Raw genomic sequence first — 24470 nt, forward strand, 5'->3', positions numbered from 1 at the left:
CTTCCGTCCAGGTGACTGGGCCTTGTTATATGATAGTAAGTTTAAGCATTTTAAAGGTAACTCTCTACCAATGGTTATATGAAGTGCGGTTCTTTGTATTTGTAGTATCGATGATGATAAGATTCCTTTTATATTTAATGGTCACCGGCTTAAAGTTTATCATAAACCACTTTCACGTGATCAATTAAAGTACAAAGGATCAAGCTGATTCAGTGACCAGTTGCTAGTTTAGTTGGTATCATATATATGGGCATATATATGTATATATATATATATACATATATATATATATATATATGAACCAATAGCAGCCCCATAGGTAGAATAATTAACTAGTAGAAAATCCAGACTTGTTCAGAGTCTCCATGAAACTCCTGAGCATTGACTGATTCAGAAAATGATATGGACTAGTATTAGAGGGATTTCATATACTTTTCCAGGCTCACATACGCCTAATCTACTATGAATTCAGAAAATATGAATGCCTCAAGAACCAACTACTTTAGGCTCATTAATCAAATCATTTGGGCATTGAATTATTCATTTCTAGGCCCATAATTACGGAAAAGAAGCCCCCTTGGAGCTTTCTTTCTGGACATTTACAACTCCCTAAAGAAGAAATTCCCCAGGAAATCATCATTCCAGGATTGGTCAAAATCCATGGATTGATAAGAAGTTTCTTTTTCTAAAGACAATGAGTAGCATGATATATGGCATCAAGTCTGAGGGTCCTGAAATTATGTTCAAACATGATGTGCCCTATACCCTGTCTAATTGCAATTTGTTATTACATATGAGGATCCTGAAATTATTTCCAAATTTGTGTCCTATACTCTACCAAATTGCACATTTGTTATCACAGTGTGTGTAAAGAAGCCCTTCTGGATCATGGACTAATTATTTTTTTATATATATGTCAAAATATTTTCTGAGTCAGTACTCATCTTCAATAGCAAGCAAGGATGACCGTTGTTACCAATTGATCTGTCTAAGTACAAATCCACCGGATCTGTACTCAACTTGTAGAGGTAAAAAATCCTATCAATTGAGTTCCATTTTCAGAATTTGGATCACGGCACACAGTTGCAGCCAGCATTGTTTGTATTCAAGTTCCAGTAAGCTGCATCAAAATCAAGCAATCAACATGAAAACACTAAATTGGTTCAGGTACGCGCTCTTATTTTGCTTGAATTTGATTAGTAAGTGGTTAAAATGTATATCATGGAAGTGCACCTCTGAACCTCTCCTAAAGTTCACTCATAATCCTATGCCATACTCCCTAACCTGTCTATTCCCAATCCCACAACGATTACTCTCCATCACGTTCGATGAGACACGAACCACAACTACCATCCGCTCATAATTCCTACTTGCTGTGTGATGATGTCTACCCTGTCCGCGCGTAGCCATCGCTTCATGACACATCTTAGTAATCATGAGGAGGATGTGCCACCTCCTGCCCACGATACTCACACTCTACACCATGATGTTCACACACTACATCAGATGTTCGCACACTGCAATCAGAAGTTCACACTCCAAACCAGATGTGGATAGGACGATCATCATGATGGTGATCGGTCTCACACTACCAATTCATCATGATTGGGTGATCATTCATCCAGATTTAATACAAGGGGTGTCTGTGACCATGGTTATAGAATCAGTCAGCGACCAAAGGTGCAGAAAATAATTGGGAAAAGAAGAATTATAGTGAACGTAGGCACCATGGGGGATGATCGACATGAACCTACGTTCGGCCAGTTCATGCGTAGTATAGAGTATCAGTAGTGCAGTGGTATTTTAGATGAAAAAGGTTGGATGGCATTTCTGCAAAGGTTCCAAGTTTACAATGACCAGGTTACAATGGCATTCACGTGGAGTTTCGATGGACAGCACGTCCAAGTGGGCAACTTGAATTTCAAAGTCACAGAAGAGTCTCTGAGTAGGGCTATTGGGCTGCCGGCCATGGGCGAACAATTCTTCAAAGGTGGGTAGCTGGACATTCCAAGTCATACCATGTTTTTAAAACCCGCCTACAAGTCTATCGATTGGGCAAAAGGAGTGTTACGCAATTGCATCGAGGAACGATGGCACCCATTGTTTACGATGTTGCAACGCTTTGTGCCCTGCAAGGGGAGGTATGTTGTTGTATTCCTTTACCATATCTGGTTGATGACACATTTTATTAAGGACAGAAAGCTGAACATTCTTCACTTTTTGAAATTAATTTTGCACAAAATGGCTAGAGGCATGCAGTCATAGGGCAAGAAACCCAAGACCACATTATACCACCATAGCCTAATCAAAATCCTATTGGTCGATGAGCTCAAGAGGAGGAAAAGGTCGTGGGAAGATTTCCTAATTGAGGAGTTTCCTGGGCAGGAAACCCAAACTAAGGGTCGACAACGAGCAGTAGGTCATTCCCTGAAACTAGATGACACCACTCCCCTGTCTAAATCCAAATCTACACCTACCTCTCCTACCCACTCTCCCACTCCTATTCCTGAACTCCCCCAGACAGCTGATAACAGTGTGAAGGAGGGCGAAAAAGCAGTTCCTATGGAAGCCTCGGTGGGCTCAAAAAGAAAAAGAAAACGAGATAAGGCTGAGCCAAACCGACCTGAGTTGAGCCCCATTATAAAGGGCAATGCATTAGAACCCCTGGCAGAGCCTTCCCAGAATCCCAAAAGCGCCACACCAAAGTCCAAATGTAGGTGACCCCTGTTTCCCTTCAGTAAACCCCTGGCTTCTCCGGCCGAGACCTCTGCTCAAGGCCGCCGACGGACTCGGAGCATGGCTCAAGCCCCGTAGTCCAAGGTTGAGGGCACCGGCTCAGAATGCGTCCATATTTCATCCTCCCATGATATTGATGTCCAGCAATTTGAAGTATCCCTTGAAAGAGAGCCCATTGCCATGACCAAGGTAAATATCCCTGCGGATATTGCACGAGATATGGAGACCTTATCTCCCGCCTGACCTTCAACAAGCAGGAGTGTCACCAAGACCCGTCAGCACCATTCTTCCCCAAGAGGATGCAAGGGAAAATCGCCCGAAGGCAGTACCTCACAACAGTCAACGACACCAACCCAAGCTCCTACGTATGATGCGGAAGAGAACTTAAAAATCTGACTCATCAAGTTACAGAAAACGATTGCTAGGCTCAGAGAATAGGCCAACAAATATAAAGTTTTATTCCATTTTGTCAGAGATGTAAACCATCAGGTGCGAGATTCCAACATGAAGTTATATGCTCATAACGATGCCTTGACCAGAAAGAACAAGCAACTGCTGCGTTGGAAAGCAGCAAGGAATAAGCTTGTTAAAAGATTGAATGCAAAAGGGTTAGCTCTCCAATTTCAAAAGTGCTCCCCACCAATCAAGCAAGGGATCGAGGTACTGATTAAGACTGCTGGTCTTTGACCACAGTCTCTTTTTGGTTAAGCACAGTTTTTATTTTTGGCGAATGCATGAGGACATGCATCAGAATCAGTGTGGGAGGATGTTGGTCCCCCGTTTTGTCCCCACTGCCACTATTTTCCACCTCTATTTCTGACCTTTTTGCACTCCTAAACCTACTCAGCTGCCATTTTTATTGCTCTAAACACTGTCCAAAGCCTAATACAAGGTAAATCCTTTCATGGTAACATTTTTTTGTTTATTAGTTGAATTTAAGTGAATTCAAGTAGCTATCAATGAACTAACTAATCAGTATGGTCGAATGTGGACATTGCAGCAGCTGAGCAAGGTGACAATAGGATAATTCTGGCCATGAACCATGATTCCTCCACTTTCGTACTCAATAGCCATTTTGGGTTCAGTACCTAACGATGCAAAGGATGAGAGGTCACATACTTATAGATGGGCCAGCCACCTCCAGCTATGTTTGAACGTGTTCAACTTCAGCCATGAAAAAAATCTTCGTTATGCTCTCTAAACATAGCAGACACCAAGTTTGAGATTCATTGAGGGTTGTTTGGCTAAATCGAATAGGTTGTTCGGGCCACCCAGTTTGGAATATTGAACTAGCTAGGCTGTTAGAATTTGTTATCTATGGTTCTGATTGTTTCAACTAAGTTAACACCTATAAAAGGCTGCTCTATAATGATTAGGAGTTAGCAAACAGAAGATAGATTGTTATTTTGTATCTTTCAAACTTATTATTTCTAATCAAAGACTTTTACAATGGCTATGCACTGAGTTCAAATTAATTTGTTCGATGGTTCACTATGGATTAATGAGTTAGCTGTGATTGAAGTTTCTCGTTCTTTGTAAGTTAATAAGCTCCCCAGGTGTGGTCGGGCCCACCCATCTAGGATCAGCTCTGTACTATTGTGTAGGAACCTAACTGTGTGATATACATAATCGCTTCCCATTTATTTTTTATTCATAACTTGTTTATGTACTGTGTGGAGATTTCAATTGATTTCAAATGATTTTATTGTGTTGATGATATATGCATTTTATATCTCTTTGCTTCATAAATTTGTACACATGACTCTCATGTGATTAGCGCTCTTACTCCCAAGGCAAGAACATACTCTGTTCTCTAAAACTATAAATCGTATTACCTCGACTATGTTGTCATAGATGCATATAAAACTAGTTTGAATCACATTGTCTGTTAAATGCTTATGACGAGCTAGTCTATTCATTAAGAACACAAATCTACCTTCTAATGCTAAAGTCGTATAACATAATGAGTAATCAGAGTTGATAGGGTCTGAGTTTGATTATACAATGGATTGTGTTTAGTCAATTTCAAAATCACTTTCTCTTGGTTTTTTTTAGTAAACAAATTGATTGATTTCCTTCTGAACTGTTGTGTGTGCCATAGGAAGAATTCGTTCCAGATTGGTTATTTAGAAGAGTGTGATTTGTTATGAGCTTGATTTAGTTAATTCGATTGGGTTTTTCCTAAGATATTTGCATAAGTGTGTATATCAAAGAGGCCTTTCTTTCGAGAGTAATTGATTCAAATGGCTTATCATAGTTTGGGTTAGTTTCATTAGTCAAATGGATTCTCAGCTTGTTAATTAAAATGCGTGGATCGATTTCAGAGTGCAAAAGAGTGATCTAGTTCTAGTCTTCAAAACAATTTCCTTCATTTCGTTTGGACTGCTTGATTCCCCTGTCCCGTTTGAAGTTCTTGGTTATATTTCCATAGCTTGGAAGCTGGTACTATGAGTCAAAATGTAGCTTGAATTGATCCCCATCAAATGCATGCCTGATTGGATTTCAAAAGAAGAGTGTTGGTTTGTTAAGGTTTCGAATAGGTTTACTTACATTTTGAAGATTGATGCAATTGTAGGGTAGTTCTTGTGTACAGCTTCTCATAGTTGTTTCGTTTGATTGCGATATTTGAATAGAGTTAGTTCTTGAAATTTTTCTTATGGTTATGATTGATTAGAAGCCTGTATGCAGCTTAGTTGAGGGTAAAATTCAAGTTTTTTTGGTTAAGTGTGAAACATAGTTATCTAAATTAGTGCTCAGCATCAAGATCTTTGGTTTGTTGTCAAGCTAGTAGGGTTAATGAGTCATTGAGTACAATTCAATTACTTAGCTAGAGTTGGATTACCATTACAAGCAATAAATATTTACATCCCTTCGAGTGAGAATTGTAATAATTAGAACTATAACTTGGGTGTTTTGATTGATTAAGTTTTGTGTGACTAGGCATTCATTCGCATAACCTGGAATCTGTGGTAAAGAGTCAAGTCACCTTTAAGTCCAGATTTCAGTTCCAATTCTGAATAGGCTAAGTTTAAAGAATTTTTAAGTCTTTAAATTAAAATTTTATTATTGATTTTGTTTGTGCTGGCTAGATGGTTTGATTTCTTTTGATTTTGCAAGCATTGGTGTGTTTTATTACCCAATTGATCATCATAAAGGAAACAATAAAAATATGACGTGGAACTGAATATAGAAAGTGCAATACAACTCGTGCTTATGAGCCCAGATTGACATATAAATATTAGAGGATTAATTCACCAATTAAATCTCTCAACAATACATAGGACAAAACTTACCCTAGCTGGACACAACTCTAGTTACAGTTATGACAAGGCAGTTATGCAAGACTAAAAACTTGCCTAATACATGGTACAATGCAGTCAACAGTTATTAAAGTACATTATTAACACACAGGAAGGGAATTTGAATTATACATAAATTTATCTTTGCTTGATTATAGGTCTACCTTTCATCTCTTTCATAACAGGCTAAGGTTTATTCAACATTGTTTAGGCCTGTGATGTTTTTGAATGAGGAATGAAGACCAAGGCTCATTGCTGAACAGAAGGGCTGAGATTCTTAAATGAGATTGCAAATCATCAAGATATTTCCTTGCTTGTATTTGGTATATTTGAGTGGGGTTCTGAGATCTTGATCCGTCATTTGATCTTGAATGGAGACGGTAATCCTTGGACCGAGATCTTAGACTTGTAATTCCTTGACCAACATTTCTGATGATTGGACCTTTTGTGACATAGGCCTGGACTAAGACTTCACTACCTTGCCCAAATATTCACTAATTCTTTGGTGATTAGACTTGTAACAGAACAAAACTTTGCTGCCTTGCTAACCTTTGACATACCTACAAAAAAATAAGACCTCGCTTCCTTGCCAAATACTTCGCTAATATTTTACAGACCTATAATAAACTGATCCCTAACAAAATTTTGATCTGTTTTTTTTTAGAGAAATCCTAAGATTTTAGAGATTATACGTTTAGCTCAACATCACATTTATGCCAAGGTTTCACACATATTGATAAGCCTCATCACTGGGTAACTATATGGACCTTAATACACCTCCAAGCTTATTAAAATCAACTCTTCTCATAATTCCTTACATATTTTAATTATATTTTTCTTAATGAGATGAGTAAAAGTAAGATGTTATGTCTAGTGGTCTAATGTGCATTAATTGCAGGTTTTTGAGAGAAAATCATGGCAATTTTGGCTAATTAAGGGCAGAAACTCGAATAGACAAGGAGGAGAGATTATAGGAGATATGTCCTCCTCATTTAATCATCACTCATTCGAATATTCCTCAATCAAATCACACTAGCTCGAAGTTGCAAGCACTAGAGTCACGGAGATCATGGGCAGCTGAGCCAGTGTCAGTTAAGAGCCAGTTCATCTTGAGTTTGGGAGCCAAGCCTCCATAGATTTAAGGAAGTTGTTGGAGACATCAGTTGGATAAATAAGGAGGCCTAGAGCCTCATTAGGATTCAGATTTTTTATGCAAGAACACTAAGTATTTTCAAGTTCAAGTCTTGTGGCAAAACATTGTTATGTAATTTTTCTCATATGATAATGAGAATGAGCATTTCCTTGATCTAGAACTGAGTTTACTTAGAGGACTGAAGCTCTTGGGTTAGGTCCCAACCCTAGCAACAGAGTATCCTATTCTTGTACTTGCATGTTTAGGTTATTTCATATATTAGTTGTTGAATTGGTTTTAGCATTATTTCATTGCAAGTAGTTGTGAATTTGATTAGTTTGCTTCCATTTGTACATTGCTTTAGAAGTAGCTTAGAAAGATAAAGGAATACCAAAAAGGCTGATAGAAAGTGTATTTGGCCTCCCTCCTCCCTCCAGGGACCATGGTTTGAGGAAAAGCTCCTATTCAGCACCAAAAAGACAAAATTATGATTTCTTATGAGTTAGGGTTTTCTGCTACTTAGGCCAACATATTTTTAGTTTTCAAGAATAGGTTTCAATTTTCATTTCTGATATTTCCATCTTTGTATTAGATCTCATGGTGCTTCACAATAATTTTCAAGTATTTCCATGCATGAACTAGGCAGCTAAATAATAAAATTATGTTTTCTTAAGTTGATCGAAAATCTTTCTTGTTTGATATTATTCATGGATAAATGTCAGTGATGTATGTAGTACAAGAATTTCAATAGTGCAGGAAGATCTCATGCCAGCAACCCCATCCTAATTCCATCCATCCATGATCACCAAAATCCACTAAGTCCCTCAACCAATTCATCATTCCATAAGAACAACTTTCCAGGTTTGTTGAGCAAATCCAACCATCTTACAAACTTTGTTTTGAGCTCTGAAGTCTTAGCCACTCCCTTGCCTTATTTCTTCTATCATTCACCTTCCCTAAGCCCTATACCACCTTCCAAATCACTCCTATTGCTCTTGGCCAAATCCTATAGGAATATAGGGGATCCTATAGGAGCATTAGGACATCCTGTAGGAAGCATTAGGACATCCTTTAGCACGACCTGTAGTGGCTTGTTTTGAGGCTGATTTGTAGAAAATGCATCCAAGAAGATAGGAGAAGACCCGTACTTGCCTCCCAAACCATATGACCTTTCACCACCATCTCTAACCCACCTACCACATCACCAAGAATATTTAGCATTCACATTTTCACAAAAAAGGACAAAAAGGAAAAAAGAGTTATTGTGTTCATTCATATGCACAACAGTAGAACATTTGGTTATTTTAGATTGCATACCTAGGACAATTAGGATTACACACATGTTAGCGTAGAATTATTTTGAAGCAAGGTCTCTTATCAATTAGTTAGACAAGTGGTGTTTTTAAAGCATTGATTTCAGTCTTTCCCTACTGCAGTAGACAACTTTTAAATTCCCCCAATTAGTGAAAAATTCCCCTTTCTTAATTGGTAATCAAACTTCTTCTGAATCAATAGAAGGTTGGTTTGAAAAAACATAAGTGGTCTATCACCAACTCAACAATAAAAAGGTGTGGACCCATCGCATCTTCTTGTGTATACAACGCTGTCACCTCCAATTTTATACGAACCCCAGGTTGATAAGGTAAAGTTGGTAGCCCCAAGAGTTGCAGCATTCTTGCTGCAATATTGGTGCTCATCACTTTTTGGCGTCATTGTTAAGGAGATGTCTGAGTAAGATGTGATTTCTGCTTTCTTTCTTCCATTTCTTATCTCCTTCATTATTTTATTAGCTTCATTTCTACAAAAGTAATTGTAAGTTGGTTTTCTTTCTTTTACATTCTGCAAGTGAGATTTCATTCAATAGTTAGTTTCCATTCAGTTTGTTATTTCAATTCTTCAATTAGTCTCAAAACTTGAAAAATAAAACAAAACCAAAGCACATCTTTCATGCCTCGTAGGAATAGGGATAACTTAGAAAAATTTCTACCAAATACCCCCACCACTTCAAATAGCCAACCTTCCCTCTTCTTCGGTGGTTGTGAATTGGAGGACGCCTTAGATGAAAAACCAAAGATTTTTGAAGAGCCTACAGAGGGAGAAGAAGAAGGAGAACCCATTCCAACTGACTTAATGGCTAAAAATAGAAATGACAGAGGAGATAGAGAAAGAATTGAGGGTGATTTTCCCATTAGAGAAACTAATGGGGATACCAAGATGAAAAACATAAGCCCCTCCGCTCTTCCTCATTTCCATGGCCTGACCTCAGAAGATCCATATACTTTCTTGTTTGAGTTCGTTGTCATATGAAGAACTTATTATTACACCACTGATGATCAGAAGTTGAAATTATTCCCATCCACTCTCAAGGATGCAGCTTTGTGCTAGTTCATGGGTTTACCTAGGGATAACATCACAACCTGGGCTCAGATGCAGCAAGCCTTCAACAATAAGTATCAGGACTACTACAGGTCCAAAGACACTAAAGAGGAAATTTTTAGGATGACCTTGGGGCATGATGAATCCTTAGAGGATTATGAAGAAATATTCCATCTTAGCTACAAAAGGGCTAGGTGCACACTTGATCTTGAGTCACTGAAGCTAGTCCTATTCAGGGGGGAAAGGGAAGATCTTCTGGATACCCTAAACCTGCTAGTAGGTAGGGACATCTACCAGCTACCCTATGAAGATAGCAAGATTGTCTTGAAGAATCATTCTAGGGAAGCTAGGAAAAATGGTAGGGGTAGTCAACCAATGGCTAGCTCATCCTCTTCCAACACATCCATAAAAGGTGAAATTGGAAATATGTTGGAATATTTCAAGAGTGAAATGTTGCAAACCCTTGCCCTACAGATGGACACTATGCACATCAAGAGAAAGTAGGAGGAAGCAGAGAGAGCATTAGCCATTTTCTTCCCTAGACGCATAAGGAGGCACCTAAGGAATGAATGTCCATTAAACTTGATAGAAATCTGCTCAGTCTGTGAAGAAAACCACTCCATAGACAAGTGCCCTTCTCTACCTGGACTAAAAGTTGTGTATCAGGGAACTGAAGGGGTCACTGAACAACTCTGCTACATAAATTAAAGGAGACCTCATGGGCCTCGACCGTACTAGTAGGGAATGCAAGGGTCATCCTATGCATATTACAACTCTAACCATAACACATCCATTCCCTCTTAGGGCCCCCCTACTCATCCCTCCTGGTCTACACCTTCTCCTTGGTCTTTTACACCTCAATACCATTCCCAACTGACCAACTAGTCATTTCAGCCATATACTCCTCCATAGCCTCAGTGGAATGCACCACCCCAGGGGTGGAGGTCCCCATACAACAATGTTCCAGCTTTATTGGCTTCACCTCCTACTCAACCACAACTTTTACACCCTACTCCACCTAAACAACATTAGATGCATGCCTAACAAAATCTGAACCTGAACAACAGACAGGCACAACAAGTATACAGTGGAGAGACATCCTACCCTGCTTATGTTGTGGAAATTCAGGAAATCAACCTAAGGTCTAGGAGAGTACTCCCAGACAACCAACCTCCATCTCCACCTAGGGAGAGTGAGGAGGAAAGAGAGGAAAGTATGCCTAGAGTGAATCCACCACCCTTTCCTGAAATATTAACTCATCCAGTCCAGCCTACCCCAGAAGAGAATGAACTTTTGGGTGAATTGAAAAATCTATGTCAAAATTCCACTTCTCCAAGCCATTAAGGATGTACCTATTTTCAACAAACTGATTAAAGAGAAGTCTTTCAAACATTCAGGGAGGTGAAAAAGAGACACCCCTACCATTAATGTCATTAGACAATTGTCTGACTTAGTGTTGGGGAAGGTAATTTGCCCAAAGTATTATGACGTGGAAGCCTTGTAGTAGATGTGCACATCAATGGCACCATTGTCCCACACACCTTGATTGATCTTGGGGCTTCCATTAATGTAATGACTAAGGACACCATGCTCAAGCTCAATCTCCAAGGTTCATTAAGAAAGACCACAATAGTCTTGCAGCTTGCAGATCATTCCACAGTAGCCCTTGAGGGGATTGTTGAGGATGTTATGGTCTCCATTGACTCCTGGGAGTACCCCGTAGACTTCCTAGTTCTTCAGCCTAAGGCCAAGCTTAATGGTCATCCTCTCATACTTTGGAGGCCCTCATTAGCCACTGTCGATGCCTACATCAGCTGGAGGGCTGGAAATATGACTATAAAAAATCGGCATCATTCCAAGCAATTGGTATTGTACCCTCCTGCTCAGCCATCTTTAGAACATGGTTTACCTTTATGGCTAGAAGAGAAGGAAGAAGATGAAGTCTACTCAGCCCAACTGTATACCCTATAAACTGCCATGGGAGGAGTACAACTCGATGAATATGATTTGATTGAACACATAATCCAAAATCTAACTACCAACATCTTGTCCTTAGAGGAAGTAGTAAAGGAAACCAAGAGAAACCATCAGATTGATCTATTCTTAGCTGATTCAAACCCTACTCGTGTCAAAACAATAGAATTCATCCCTGAGAGAACTTTGAAAACCAACCCCTCTCTTTCTGTACACCAAGAAAAAGAGTTGTGCAACATGCTAAGTGAACATCTGGATGCCTTTGCTTGGAGTTACAAAGAAATGAAGGGAGTGCACCCCTCGATGTGTACTCGCCACATTTATATCAAATAAGGTTGCAAACCAATCCAACAACCCTAAAGGAGAATGAATCGAGCTCTCAAGGATATAGACAAAGAAGAACTGCAAAAGCTGTTGGATGCAGGATTCATTTACCCTATCTCGAACAGTGAGTGGGTTTCTCCTTTGGTGTTGGTCCCAAAGAAAAATTAGAAGTGGAGGATTTTTGTCAATTACATAGAGTTAAACAAAGAAAAAAATAAAGACCATTTCCCTCTACCTTTCATTGACCACGTGTTAGATGGTCTGGCAGGGAAAAGTTTTTCTCTTTCTTAGATGGGTTCAGCGGGTACAATCAAATCCAGAATAGCCCAGAGGACCAGGATAAAACCACCTTCACCTATCCTTGGGGTACCTTCATTTATAGGGTCCTTCCTTTTGGTCTATGCAATGCCCCTGCAATTTTCTAGAGGGCAGTCTCGAGTATCTTTGCCGAGCTAGTCCATGACGCAATGGAAATTTATATGGATGGTTTTACACCCTACAGGTGTGATTTCCAGGAGGCTCTGTCCAACTTGGGTAAGGTGCTGAACAAATGCATTGAAATGAACTTGTCCCTTAGTCTCGAAAAATGTGAGTTCTTGATGATTGCAAGGGTTGTTCTAGGTCATTCAATATCCCAGAAAGGACTGCAGGTGGACCCAAATAAGATAGCCATCATCCAGAGGGTCCCACCTCCACAAAAATAGAGGGATGTCAGAATTTTTCTAGGTTTAGCTGGATACTATAGGAGATTTATAAAAGACTTCAGCAAGTTAGCTTCTCCTTTATTTGGGTTATTAGCCAAAGACTCTAAATTTTTATGGTCAAAAAGTTGTCAAGAGGCCTTGGACACCCTAAAGGACAAGTTGACTACTGCACCTATTCTCTGAGGCCCAAATTGGGCTCTTCCTTTCCATATACATGCTGATGCCTCTCACAAAGCCATAGGAGTAGCTCTAGGCCAGATATATGACAAGTTACCTTATGACATTTACTTTGTCAGTAAGAATCTATCAAAATACGAATTGAACTACATAGTGACTGAAAAATATCTCCTAGTTGTTGTGCATTCATTGAACAAATTTAGGAATTACATTAAAGGTTACCAAACATTTGTACATATTGACCATGCTGCAATTAAATACTTGATGAATAAACCTGATGTAAATGCTCGGATTATTGGATGGTTACTTGTATTACAACAATTTGATTTAACTATTATTGATAAGCCTGACAAGGAGAATGTTGTTGCAGAATTTTTATCCAGAATGATTTTTCCTGTAAGGGAGGAAGGAATGGTTGATGAGCAGTTACTGGATGAACACTTATTCACCATTTCAGTTCTCTCTCCATGGTTTGTTGACATAGAAAACTACTTGGTGTCTGCACAGTTTCCACAAAATTTGTCCTCCAAGGAAAAGAGCAAGATTGTGAGGAAGAGTGCCCCATTCATTTGGATTGGGGGCAACCTCTTCAAACTAGGCTTGGATCAAATTCTGAGAAGATGTGCCAGGGAGGAGGAATTCTTTGACATCCTTCTGACTTGTCATGATGGGCCTTGTGGAGGTCACTTTGTAGCCAAAAGGAAAACATTCAAGGTGCTACAAGTTGGTTATTACTGGCCCACCCTTCACCAGGATGTGAGGAGGTATACTAGTCAGTGTGATCGGTGCCAAAAGATGGGGAAACCTACCCTAAGGGATGAAATTCCTCTGCAACCTCAAGTGACTTTCGAGTCATTTCACAGTGGGGCATGGATTTAATTGGACCCATTGACCCTCCATCCAGGAAAAAGCAGTACATTATTGTGTGCAATTACTATTTAACCAAGTGGGCTGAAGCCAAGGCCATCAAAGCAGTAAGAGAAGAGAAAGTGGCTGAGTTCTTAATGGAAAATTTATTTTATAAGTTTGGGTACCCTAGAGAATTGGTCATTTATCAAGGCAGACAATTTACATTTCACATGATTGAAAATTTGTTAAGCAAACACAAGATCAAGAATAGAACATCCACTCCTTACCACCCACAAGATAATGGGGTAAGTGGAGGTAACCAATAGAGCATTGGAAGGCATTCTGACCAAAGTGATTAGCAGCAGCAGAAAGGACTAGACAGATATATTAGTTGAGGCCACTTGGGCCTACAATACCACCTAGAAGACCACCACTGGATTCATTCCTTATGAGATGGCCTATGGGAAGAAAGCCCTTATTTCAATTGAATTTCAATACAACATCTTAAGGATGGAAGCACAACTGGATCTAGATCTTACCAGGGCACAACAAGAGAGATTTCTCCAGTTGAATGGGTTAGATGAATTTAGGATGCAGGCCCTCCTACACACAGAGGTGACTCAAGTTCAAAGGAAGATTTAGCATGACAAGAACATAAAGGACAAACAGTTTCAAGAAGGTGATTGGGCTTTGTTTTATGATTCCAGATACAAGGATTTTAAAGGAAAATTAAGGACTAGATGGTTAGGGCCTTATGTCATAGAAAAATGTCATGATAATAGTTCAGTACAGGTAAGAACCATTAATGCAGATGCTATTCCTTTACTTGTCAATGGGTACAGATTGAAGGTCTACAAGAAGCCATTGTCAAAGAAATAATTCATAAATGGCATTAGCAATACAGTGATGGTGGTGGAGAAAGTCTCGGATTCTACCCCATCAAGTCCCTAAAAAAAAAACAGAGAGAAATAAAACAAAAAAAGAGAAAAAACAAAAAAGAAGAAAAATAAAGAGACTCAGGTGAAAACCTCCATGAGGCACCTGGGTCCCACTGTTGGGTTGAAAACCTCTTGAGGCAGCCTAATGGTGTTGAAAAAAAAAGAAAAAAATAATAAAAATATCTCTGGATGAAAACCTCTTTTGAGGCACCCAAGGCAGGCAGCTAGGATGAAAACCTCATTGGAGGCAAACTAGTTGTTTTCAAAAAAAAAAAGAGAAAATAAAAAGTTTGAAAATGTTGTTTGCAGGTCAGAAGGAGGAGGGTCAGCGCAACTTGAGAGGAACGGAAGGACCTACACGATCCATATTTTAATTCCTCCATCTCATATTCTTCATTATTCCATCCATCCTTCCATTTATGAACTCCTCCAGCTTAGTTTACACAGGCTCTATGTTTTCTACAGGATTCCCTGAAAACCTATAGAAGTTTCCTGTAGAAATTACAGTGGCTTTAAAATACCAGGAAAAGTGACCCTATAGAAAGGGGATGACTAGCCTATGTCAAAAAATAAAATAATCACTCCACCACATCATCACCATGCCCTTCATTACCATGTTACCCCTACATCCATCCAATAAGCTAATTCAAAAGATATACAATTTTCAAAGAAGAAAAAAAACACGTATAAGAGGGTGAGAACAGAGGACAAAGGGACAATACTTGAAGGCTATACCTCTCACCTACCAATCAATAGACCCCTTCTCTACCCTTGTCAACAATCCTCATGCTCCACAAGTGAAAAAAATATGAAATTTTAGGGGATAGGCAGCTACAGGACATCATGTAGGTTTCCTGTAGGAAATCCTGTAGCAACCTATCCCAGAAAGGAAATTTCACATGGTTGTAGTCATCTTTAGCATAGAGATTCCAAGGTTAAGGAAGATCCTCCAGAGCTCAGCAGCAGCATCAAGATCATCAACATCACTCTCAAGTGCCTGCACATCAAAGGAGACAAACATCAAAAGAGGCCAATACAAAAAATATGCAGAAAATAGACAACACAAGGACATCATTCTCCAAAAAGAATCATCATCAAATCATCTTACCCACAGGTATGTCATCTTAATCATGCTCTCTAGTTAGCATGATATGATAAAAAATGTAGGATTATGTAAGAGTTGGTTTTATAAGCAAATGTGGCCAGTTAACTTGGCTACCTTTGGCCAATCGACGAGGAGAAAATAGTTAGACCACTCCACATGTGGCAGTATTCAAATCAAAAGAAAAAGGAGGTAATTCCAAAAATGGTCAAGTTATGAAGGAATGAAGTGGGAGGTGATTACGAGGTGAGTGAAATGATGGACTGATAGTGGGACCAACGGTCCAAAAGGAGGTGCTCGTACTTAGACATCCAACACACCATCCCACACGATCATACATATAAGGAAATAAAACATTGATTCCCACACTAAAAGAGCATTTGCAATCTCGAGAATTCATCGAAAAGAGGATTTCCTCGGCCTTCTTGAAGCAGCACCTAAAGGAGACTGTGAGCATTTTGCAACGTAGGAGCACCTACAGGATCCTACAGGAATACCTACATGATACAAAGCAGTCAATCTATAGGATTATTAGTGGAGATACCAAAGATTGTCCTCATCAGACAGTAACCAGCGAGGTAGGAGCTATACCTTCCATATTTTCTAGTTAAAAAAAGAATAAAAATACTCCATTTGGTTAAGGAAGTTGCAGTCTAGGAGAATTATATTGCAGAGTTATCATTTAAATCTCTCACCCACTAGAATTCTTGAATTATATCTATACAAGCCTCCACAATTACCAAGGAAAGATGACATGCGGTTTTAACAAGAGAGAACCCACAAACACAGTAAGAATCCATCAGCACCCTCTTGTAGTAGAAATTTTCACAAGACACCAATGGATGGGTTTCTTTGAGAGGATGAGAGGATATGATGATGAGGTGGCCGGAGACTTTACTCTCTCACTCATACCCCTCACTAGGACCCATGCCACTACTATGGTGAAAGGCCTATCAATAGTAATCATCCTTGAATTTATTAGTAGAATCACCACACTCCCTTTAGGGTTACCTTGGAGAAAAGAAGATAAGGGTAACAACACCCTTGTAAAGAAGAAATTCTTTTTGGAAGGGGAGGAGGCAATGAATGAAAAAGATGGGGTCAGAAGAGAAAGCATTTCATACTCTTGGAATGAAGTTAGTTACCACCTCATTAAATATATATCATGTGAAGGGAGATATAGTGTGGTGTATGGATACCATTTCAGACTCCTCCAAGAACTGATATTTGGAGCAGACACACCTCCTCAAAAAAGACTAAGTATACAATACTTTCTTCTTCAATCAATGATAGATATGAGCATCAAAGTGTAGGAGGGAAAACATCAACAACTAGCTCATCATAGGTTAATCAAACTTATCCTAGAAGATGCTCTACAAAACCTCAGACTCCCTATCACATGGACAACTTTCAGATACATGCAGGCAGAGGGAGAAATTCAAGCTCTTGAATATGACAAAAGCCCCACTACTAGTGAGAGGGATGAAGAAATAGAAGGAAAAAATGAAGAGGAAATAGAGGAGGAAAATGATATAGGTGGATATTGGTGGCCACCTACCTATTCCACTTGGACCTCCACCATTTTTTCTTTCAGTTTTTCAGTGTCCTTATTTGTAGCATAATTTACTATTTTTGGCAGTTTTCCGGGTCTCGAACTTATGGAGCCATTTTGAGGCCCTAAACGGCGTTTTTTGGGAAAACTGGGAGCAACATGGGTTCATAAATTAGTGTGGTTCACTCAAAAGTTGTAGTTCTCAGATATATCTTTCTAACGAGGTATTGCGTGCGTCAAACGGAGATCGTATGCCAAAGTTACGACCCCGAGAAGTTGATGTACCAATTTACCCAAAACGGGGCTCATAGTTTGGTGCTTCATCTCCTAGGGTTAGGTTTTTGGATGTTTAGGGTTTTCCATTGTTTCTCAACAATAAATAGGCCTTCGAGCCTCATTGTAAGACAGGTCACAAGCATGTAGCCACCACATCTCTTCTCAGAGATAAGATACCATTGCCTGAGCTAGTTTATTTCCATTTCTGTCTGTAAGCATATTTAAGTATTTTAGATCAATGAAATGAAGTATTATTTATGTTGCATCTCTGCATTTATGGTCATATCTGTAATTTTTTGTGTCCCTGTTTGAATCCAGATCAGTGGTATTAGAGCAGTCTACTCTTTCTTTGTTTTTCTTTGCATGTCCCCAACGAGGTCGGGATATAAGGAGTTAGGGCTTGAATTGGTCGAACCTCTGCAATACCAACCTCACAAATCCCAACGGCTCCCCATGGCGGATGAAAATAAAGATGAGGGGATAGAAGATCCTATCAAAATCTTGCTCAAGGAGGCCCTCGAGCAACAAAGGAATGCGATGATGGACAACTTTGCCCAGATCCTTCAGCAACTACCCAGGGGCGACACATCTACTTCCAGCAGCTACTCTGGAAGCACCACACCCTTTAAGGTACAAGTTAACTTTGACATTCCCATATTTGAGGGTTAGATAGATGCAGACGCTGTAGATAAATGGTTAAATCTGTTAGAAGGGTATTTTTTTGTTCATGATTTTTCCGACTAGGAAAATATTACTTTCGCTCTTCTCAAAGTCGCCCCCCACGTCAAGGACTGGTGGGAAACCTACTGCGAGTAGAAGGATGAAAGTATGGCCTCACTGTTTTCAGTTGCACCCACTTGGAATTCATTCTAAAATGCCATCAAGGAGCAGTACTACCCTGTTAGAAGCTATGAGGATAAATACATAAATTGGACCACACTGCGGCAGGGAAGGGACCAAGACGTGCCGAAGTTTACCAATATTTTTCATACCCTTTACACAAAGTTGGGTATCAAGGATTCTGAGCTGCATTTGGTACTCAAATACCACAACTGCCTACATAGGTACATCCAGGATGAGATGGAGTTCCTGGACATCTCCTTGCTCGGCACGGTGTATCGATATGTTGTCAATAATGAGCATAAGTTTAAACAGAAGAAGCGAGACTTTGGATCTGTGAATCCGAAGCAAGGGAAAGGTGCCCCCAAACCACTGAACAAAGCACAAAGCCAAGGCGGGGTGGCCCAGGAAAACCTGCCAAATCCGTAAGAAAATAACAACACCTCGAAGCCGAAGAAGAACATGAGAAAGTGATGTGAGTTCCATAAGAGCTCCACTCACAACACAAGTGAGTGTCGGGCCAAGCAATCACTAGTGGCCGAGCTAAAGTCTTCAAAATCAGATGCATGTTCCAACTCTGAGTCAGAACCCGATAAGGGGAATGACAAAGAGAAGAAGATTATTGATGTAGAGCCCAACACCACCTTTGCCACCATGAAGATCTAGAATGAGGAACTTGAAGATCCAGAGGAGGATGAGTGCCTCTTCCACTCCTAGATGTGGGTAAAGGGTTCTCCACTATAGTTCATTGTCGACAGCAGGAGCCAAAATAACCTCATTTCAACAGAGGTCGTGAAGCGGCTGGGCTTATCAACCACATCACATCCACAATCGTACACCATCAGGTGGCTTCACCAAGGACGGGATCTTCGCGTGAGCCAACAGTGTCGCCTTCCATACAACATCAAGCCCTTCACGGATGAGGTATTGTGTGACGTTGCTCCACTTCATGTTTGTGATGTATTATTAGGCCAACCATACTTGTGGAAGTGACATATTGTGTATGAGTCAAGGCCTCGTGCTGTTATTGTTACTTTGGGAAATAAGTTGTACGGATACCAGAGGTAGCACCGCCTAGTTCCATCTCTTTGGTTACTACAAAACAATGTTGTAAGCTCATTTCCAAAATTGAGAAATTTGTTTTCCTGATGATACCGACTCAAGGAAAGAAGAAGACGGTGGCCACGGCCTCCAGATAGGGCCCCTTTGCACGACAACAATAGATGAACAAGGTCATGGAGAAGTACGAGGATACCTTCATCTCCCCTGAAGGGGTGCCTCTAAACTACCAGGTCAAGCACTTCATCGATCTGACAACATGTGCACCATTTCCCAATGGACCAATCTATCGGCGCTCCGTTCTAGAGAACGACAAAATCAAGTGGCAGATTCAGGAACTACTGTAGAAAGGTCACATCCAACCGAGTTCATCGCCCTGTGGGAGCCCGATCGTGTTGGTACAGAAGAAGGATGGGACTTGGAGACTCTGTATTGACTATCAAATGGTGAAAAAGATCATTGTCCAGAATAGGTACCTGATCCCACGAATTGACGACCTTATGGACCAATTGAAGGGGGGGAATATTTCAGCAAGATCGATGTAATATTCCTAATTAGCCATGGTGAATTGGAATATTCGATTTTGCTCAATTTTGCCTTCTATAGTTATTTATAAATAAAAAGGTGAGGAAAGGGGGACATAAATCACTTTTAGAATAAAGTCACTCCCTAGTAGCACAACGTTGTAACTTAAAAGGGGAGCCAAGGGGCCAAAGGACCACGTAGAGAAGGGGGCCCACGTAGACACTTGGAGGGACTGTGCAGATGGAGAGGAGCACGTGGCAAGAGAGAGGCTACATTGGAGGAGGTGGGCCTTAGGGTTTGAGAGGGACCAACGCTATATAGAAGAGAGGAGCCTCCTCATTTTGGCATTCGATTATGTGCATTTGAGCTAGTCACTTCGACTTAGAGCATGCTGGCTATTTAGCCTGTTTGCAGCACTGTTTAGTGCATCGAGTGTCACCGTTCAGAGATCTCACTGTTAGCCCTGGGGGACTTCGAGTGCCTACTCGGGCAAGGTAGTTTCCAGCAATATTTTATAGGAGGATTGATATTTGGCGTTGAGGAGGATCTGAGCATTTGATGACAGCGCAGTCTTGAGAGAGGAGGACGCAGTCACTTTGGGTAGGAGCTCCGGATTGGGTTTGTGTGGAGGATTTGAGCTGGGAGATTGAGCAAGGGATCAACCCTTGCATATTGGAGGATTTTGGCAGAGTTTCGGGCAGAGTTTTGAAGGGTTCCATTCAGTGGCAACGCAGAGCCTTGAGGGACAGCGTAGATCCTCAAGGGGGTGATTTTCGGGGGTCAGCTATTTTAGAAAAGCTTTCTAGGCTTTTCTAGGTTTGTTGAGCAGAGGTTGATTCCAGAGTTTCAACATTTTCTGAGGAGGGGAATAGCCCCAAATCCTCATTTGATTCCAGCAATAGCAGTAACACAGCAGTTCTCCGGCAGCTTGGATGTAGTTCAGAGAGAGGCCATTTCCTTACCATTCTGAGTGTATTCCTTCACTTTCCTTGTGCAAGTCAAGGTGCTATCTTTCTGATCACCTCCTGTACCCTTTCCATTACCCAGAATAATAAAATGGCTTAGCATTTCTCTTTGCATTTCTTGAGTATCTGCTTATATTCCATGTTTACATTATTGTATGTTGCACTACTGTTATTTTTATCTCTTTGAGCTTCCCGACTACTATATCACTGTGTGTTATTTGGTTGGAGTTTGCTGGGGTTTGAGGGATATCCTTGAAAAGGGATATTACAATGGTATCAGAGCATAGATCTGGCTCAGCCTGTGGAGCTAGCAAACTATGACACCAGGGGAAAAGATCTACATCCTTTATAGAGGTAGGAAATACAGATACACTGAGCGTAGGTTGGAGAACACCTACGGGGAGGGAGACTGTGTTCGAGTGGTGGAAACAGAATAGGAGGAGCCTGTGGTGGACGCAGAGCAAGAGGATCCGATGGCAGATGCGGATGGGAATAGATTTGCAGACATGCTCCTCAAATCAGTGCAAGATCTATCGAGGCAGATCGAGGTGATGGGGTAGAGATTCACCGCAGTAGAGGCTAGACAGCGTGAGAACCCACAAGTTTTCCAGGTTGGTGAGGGATCTGGCACATCCCACAATTTTCCAGAGCAGGGTGCCACTCAGTGTGATACTACTCAGCAGATGGCCTCACATGCCCCTACCTGCTCTACCATGCCCACTTTCCTAGGAGCAGACACAGGGGTCGGAGCCCAGCAGGAGGCAAAGCCCGGTCATATGGGTGATTATTTTATAGAGTATTGGGCTTATGGGCAGGAGTTCAGGGATGCTCTCTCATTCAGAGACTTTATTCAGCTCCAGCGGGATAGTAGACCCCGCAACCATCACAGAGGATACTGGCATTATCATGATGGAGACACCCACTACACAGCTTGTAGATTTCACTTGCCTACGTTTGATGGTTCATCAAATAGTTCAGCAAAGTCTTGGGTGGAGAAGCTGGACATCTATTTCCATCTTAACCAGATGTCGAAGGAAGAGGCCATCAAGGTGGCGACATTACATTTGGATGGTGAGGCCCAGGACTGGTGGTTCCATGGGTTGGTTACACTCAGGCACTCCACAGTGATGACATATGCCGAGTTCACCGGGAGATTTATGGAGAGGTTTGACCGGAGGGATCCGGAACAACACTTTGTTGAGCTGACGAGGCTCAAACAGACTGGGAACCCATAGACCTACATTGTAGATTTCTTGTGGGTTTCAGTGATGGTGCCAGATCTATCCGCGACACAAAGGGTCTACATGTTTGTTGAGGGGTTAGCAGAACCACTTCGGGGTCTAATCAGATCCGCTAGACCAGACACACTTCAAGATGCTATTAGCAGGACTCGGGACTTAGAGGATGTCTTACCGAGGACCCAGACACCTTACCCCCAGCGACATGTTGGAAATATTGAGAGGGGGGGGGTGAATCAATATTTCTTACAATTTTTATTCTAGTGATTGCCAAAAGCATATATAGATATGTATATGTATACACAGAACACAGAAACCAGCAGCTGGAATAAATGCTTTTATTAAAAACTCAAGATAGTACAATGAAATAAATACAATATAAATATATATCTGACTGTGGATAGTTGCCAAGCTCCAACTTGGACTTCAGTGAGGCTCCAACCTCCAAAGCACCAACTCTGTTTTGCAGTGGTTCTACACTTAGGAGCACCTACCCCTAATGACTTTAGTCATGTTCAGTTCTGAGGCTCCAACCTCTTGGGCTCCAACCCAATCTTAGTGTCAACTGTTTTGTTGTAGTTTTCTGCACCCAACCCTGCTGAGCTTCTGCCTTTCTCCAGTTCTCCTGCTTCTCTGGTCCCTCTTGCCTCTTGCATGTTATTCGACTTCCTCTCTTGCAAACTATGCATACATTAGCAACACTTCACCTTGTGTTTCTGTTTTTATGTGTTTCAGGCACCTCTGACTAATCGTTTCTACTTTCCACCGCCTTTTTAGCTTCCTCCTTGGTTGATGTCATTTCCTCTGACTCGCTTGATCTTTCAGCTTCCCGATCCATGGCTTCCTCTGTATATTCAGATTTACCAAATTCTTACAGGTCACGTTAATGCGAAAGAGCGGCCGAATTACAATTGCTAGCTCTACTATAATCCAACAACTCAAGGATCAAATAAACCCTGCTACCTCCATTTTTACTCTATAACTCAGTGAAAAGTCACCGTTCCTCGCCAAATCCTCAAATTCACCGTTTCCCTGTCATAACAGTTGGAAACCCATGTGATTGAACCCGCCTTGATCTCCACCGTCGATCGCCCATGATCTGATGGTCTCCGCTATGTTTACCGCACGATTAAACCCCGCGCACTTTCCTCGTCATCTGACCATCCTTCCCACGATCAGACGGTAGTCGCAAGCCTCGATTGTGTGACTTGCACACAAGTTAACTTGCGGGGGCGGTGTTAAACCCCGTGCATTTTTCTCGTCATCTGATCGTCTGTCGCACAATCGGATGGTAGTCGCAAGCCCCGATCGCGCAACTTGTGCGCACGTTAACCCGCGGGGGCGGTGATTTTTGTTTGCCACGCGTTGTGATCTTACGGGATCACGCCATTATATAGGATAGCACTGAGCCCTGGTAAGCGGTGCAGGGAAACTGCCTGCTGCCTGAAACCACTGTTCTCCTGCGCGTTAATCTCTATGCGTCTTCCGCGTGTGACGACCGTTGGATCCACTGCTCTTTGATCCGAATGCTCACATTCATCTTCCATGTATGGCTGTGTCGAAATAATGAGCAGGCGGTCTAATAGATTAATGGGTATACCATGTGGAGACTTGTAATTTGTTCCATGGGTTTTTGTGATGCCAAGATTTGTTGCAAAAACCAATATCAGTGCAATCTCACACTCTAGAGCATGATTAAAAAATGAGATGCATTCACTGTCAAGCATATGGTCTTCGTCAATAAAAAAGCACACCTAGTACAATTTCAGATTTGCCTTCTTCCCTCCATTCAACAACTTTATTGTCAATCTGTTCCCTCACTTCAGAACGGATGTCTCCAGCATTGATCTCATGCAATGTAACGCAATGCACCACTTCTTTGCGTTTCTGAAGCTCTCCATCTGGACACTGTACGAACTTGTTCTGCGGCCCCATTGCATCGTAATCCCTGGACCTTGCAAAAGACCTCCCAAACTTTGTAATCTTCCCCGAAGCTTTATCGATCACAATCACATCCCCACTCTGGACCTTCTCCTTGCTCAAACCTTCGATCTTCTTGCTCCCCAAATCATACATAGTCTCCATCTCTGTCGTCTATCTGCTCCTCGAATATTTCCATATTGACATCAATGAAAATCTGTGTCCAACAATCTCCCCCTTTGTTATTGATGGCAATATTCTTCTACTTTCTCCCCCTTTGACATCAATGGCAAAGGGATGCATATGGACTCCCCTAGTCAAACTGTTCCCCCTGTCCTGCTACATCTTTATGAATGAACTTGAATGATGATAAAGAAATAACCCCCATCTTTTGACGCAGATGTTCGAATGCTTCTCGAGGAAGAGGTTTTGTGAAAATATCAGCTATTTGCTCCTTAGTACTGATATATTCTAGGACGATGTT

The 24470-nt window shown here is 41.0% G+C and overlaps 1 pseudogene; it reads right to left on the bottom strand.

Moving 5' to 3' along the window:
* Nucleotides 1-23439: 23439 nt before the first annotated feature.
* Nucleotides 23440-24151, bottom strand: LOC149246686 (uncharacterized; annotated as a pseudogene).
* Nucleotides 24152-24470: the final 319 nt, after the last annotated feature.

The sequence above is a fragment of the Pinus tabuliformis genome, chromosome 7, assembly GCF_031772625.1.
Source record: "Pinus tabuliformis cultivar Carrire ecotype Pingquan chromosome 7, CPIR1, whole genome shotgun sequence".
In the NCBI taxonomy this organism is placed as follows: domain Eukaryota; kingdom Viridiplantae; phylum Streptophyta; class Pinopsida; order Pinales; family Pinaceae; genus Pinus; species Pinus tabuliformis.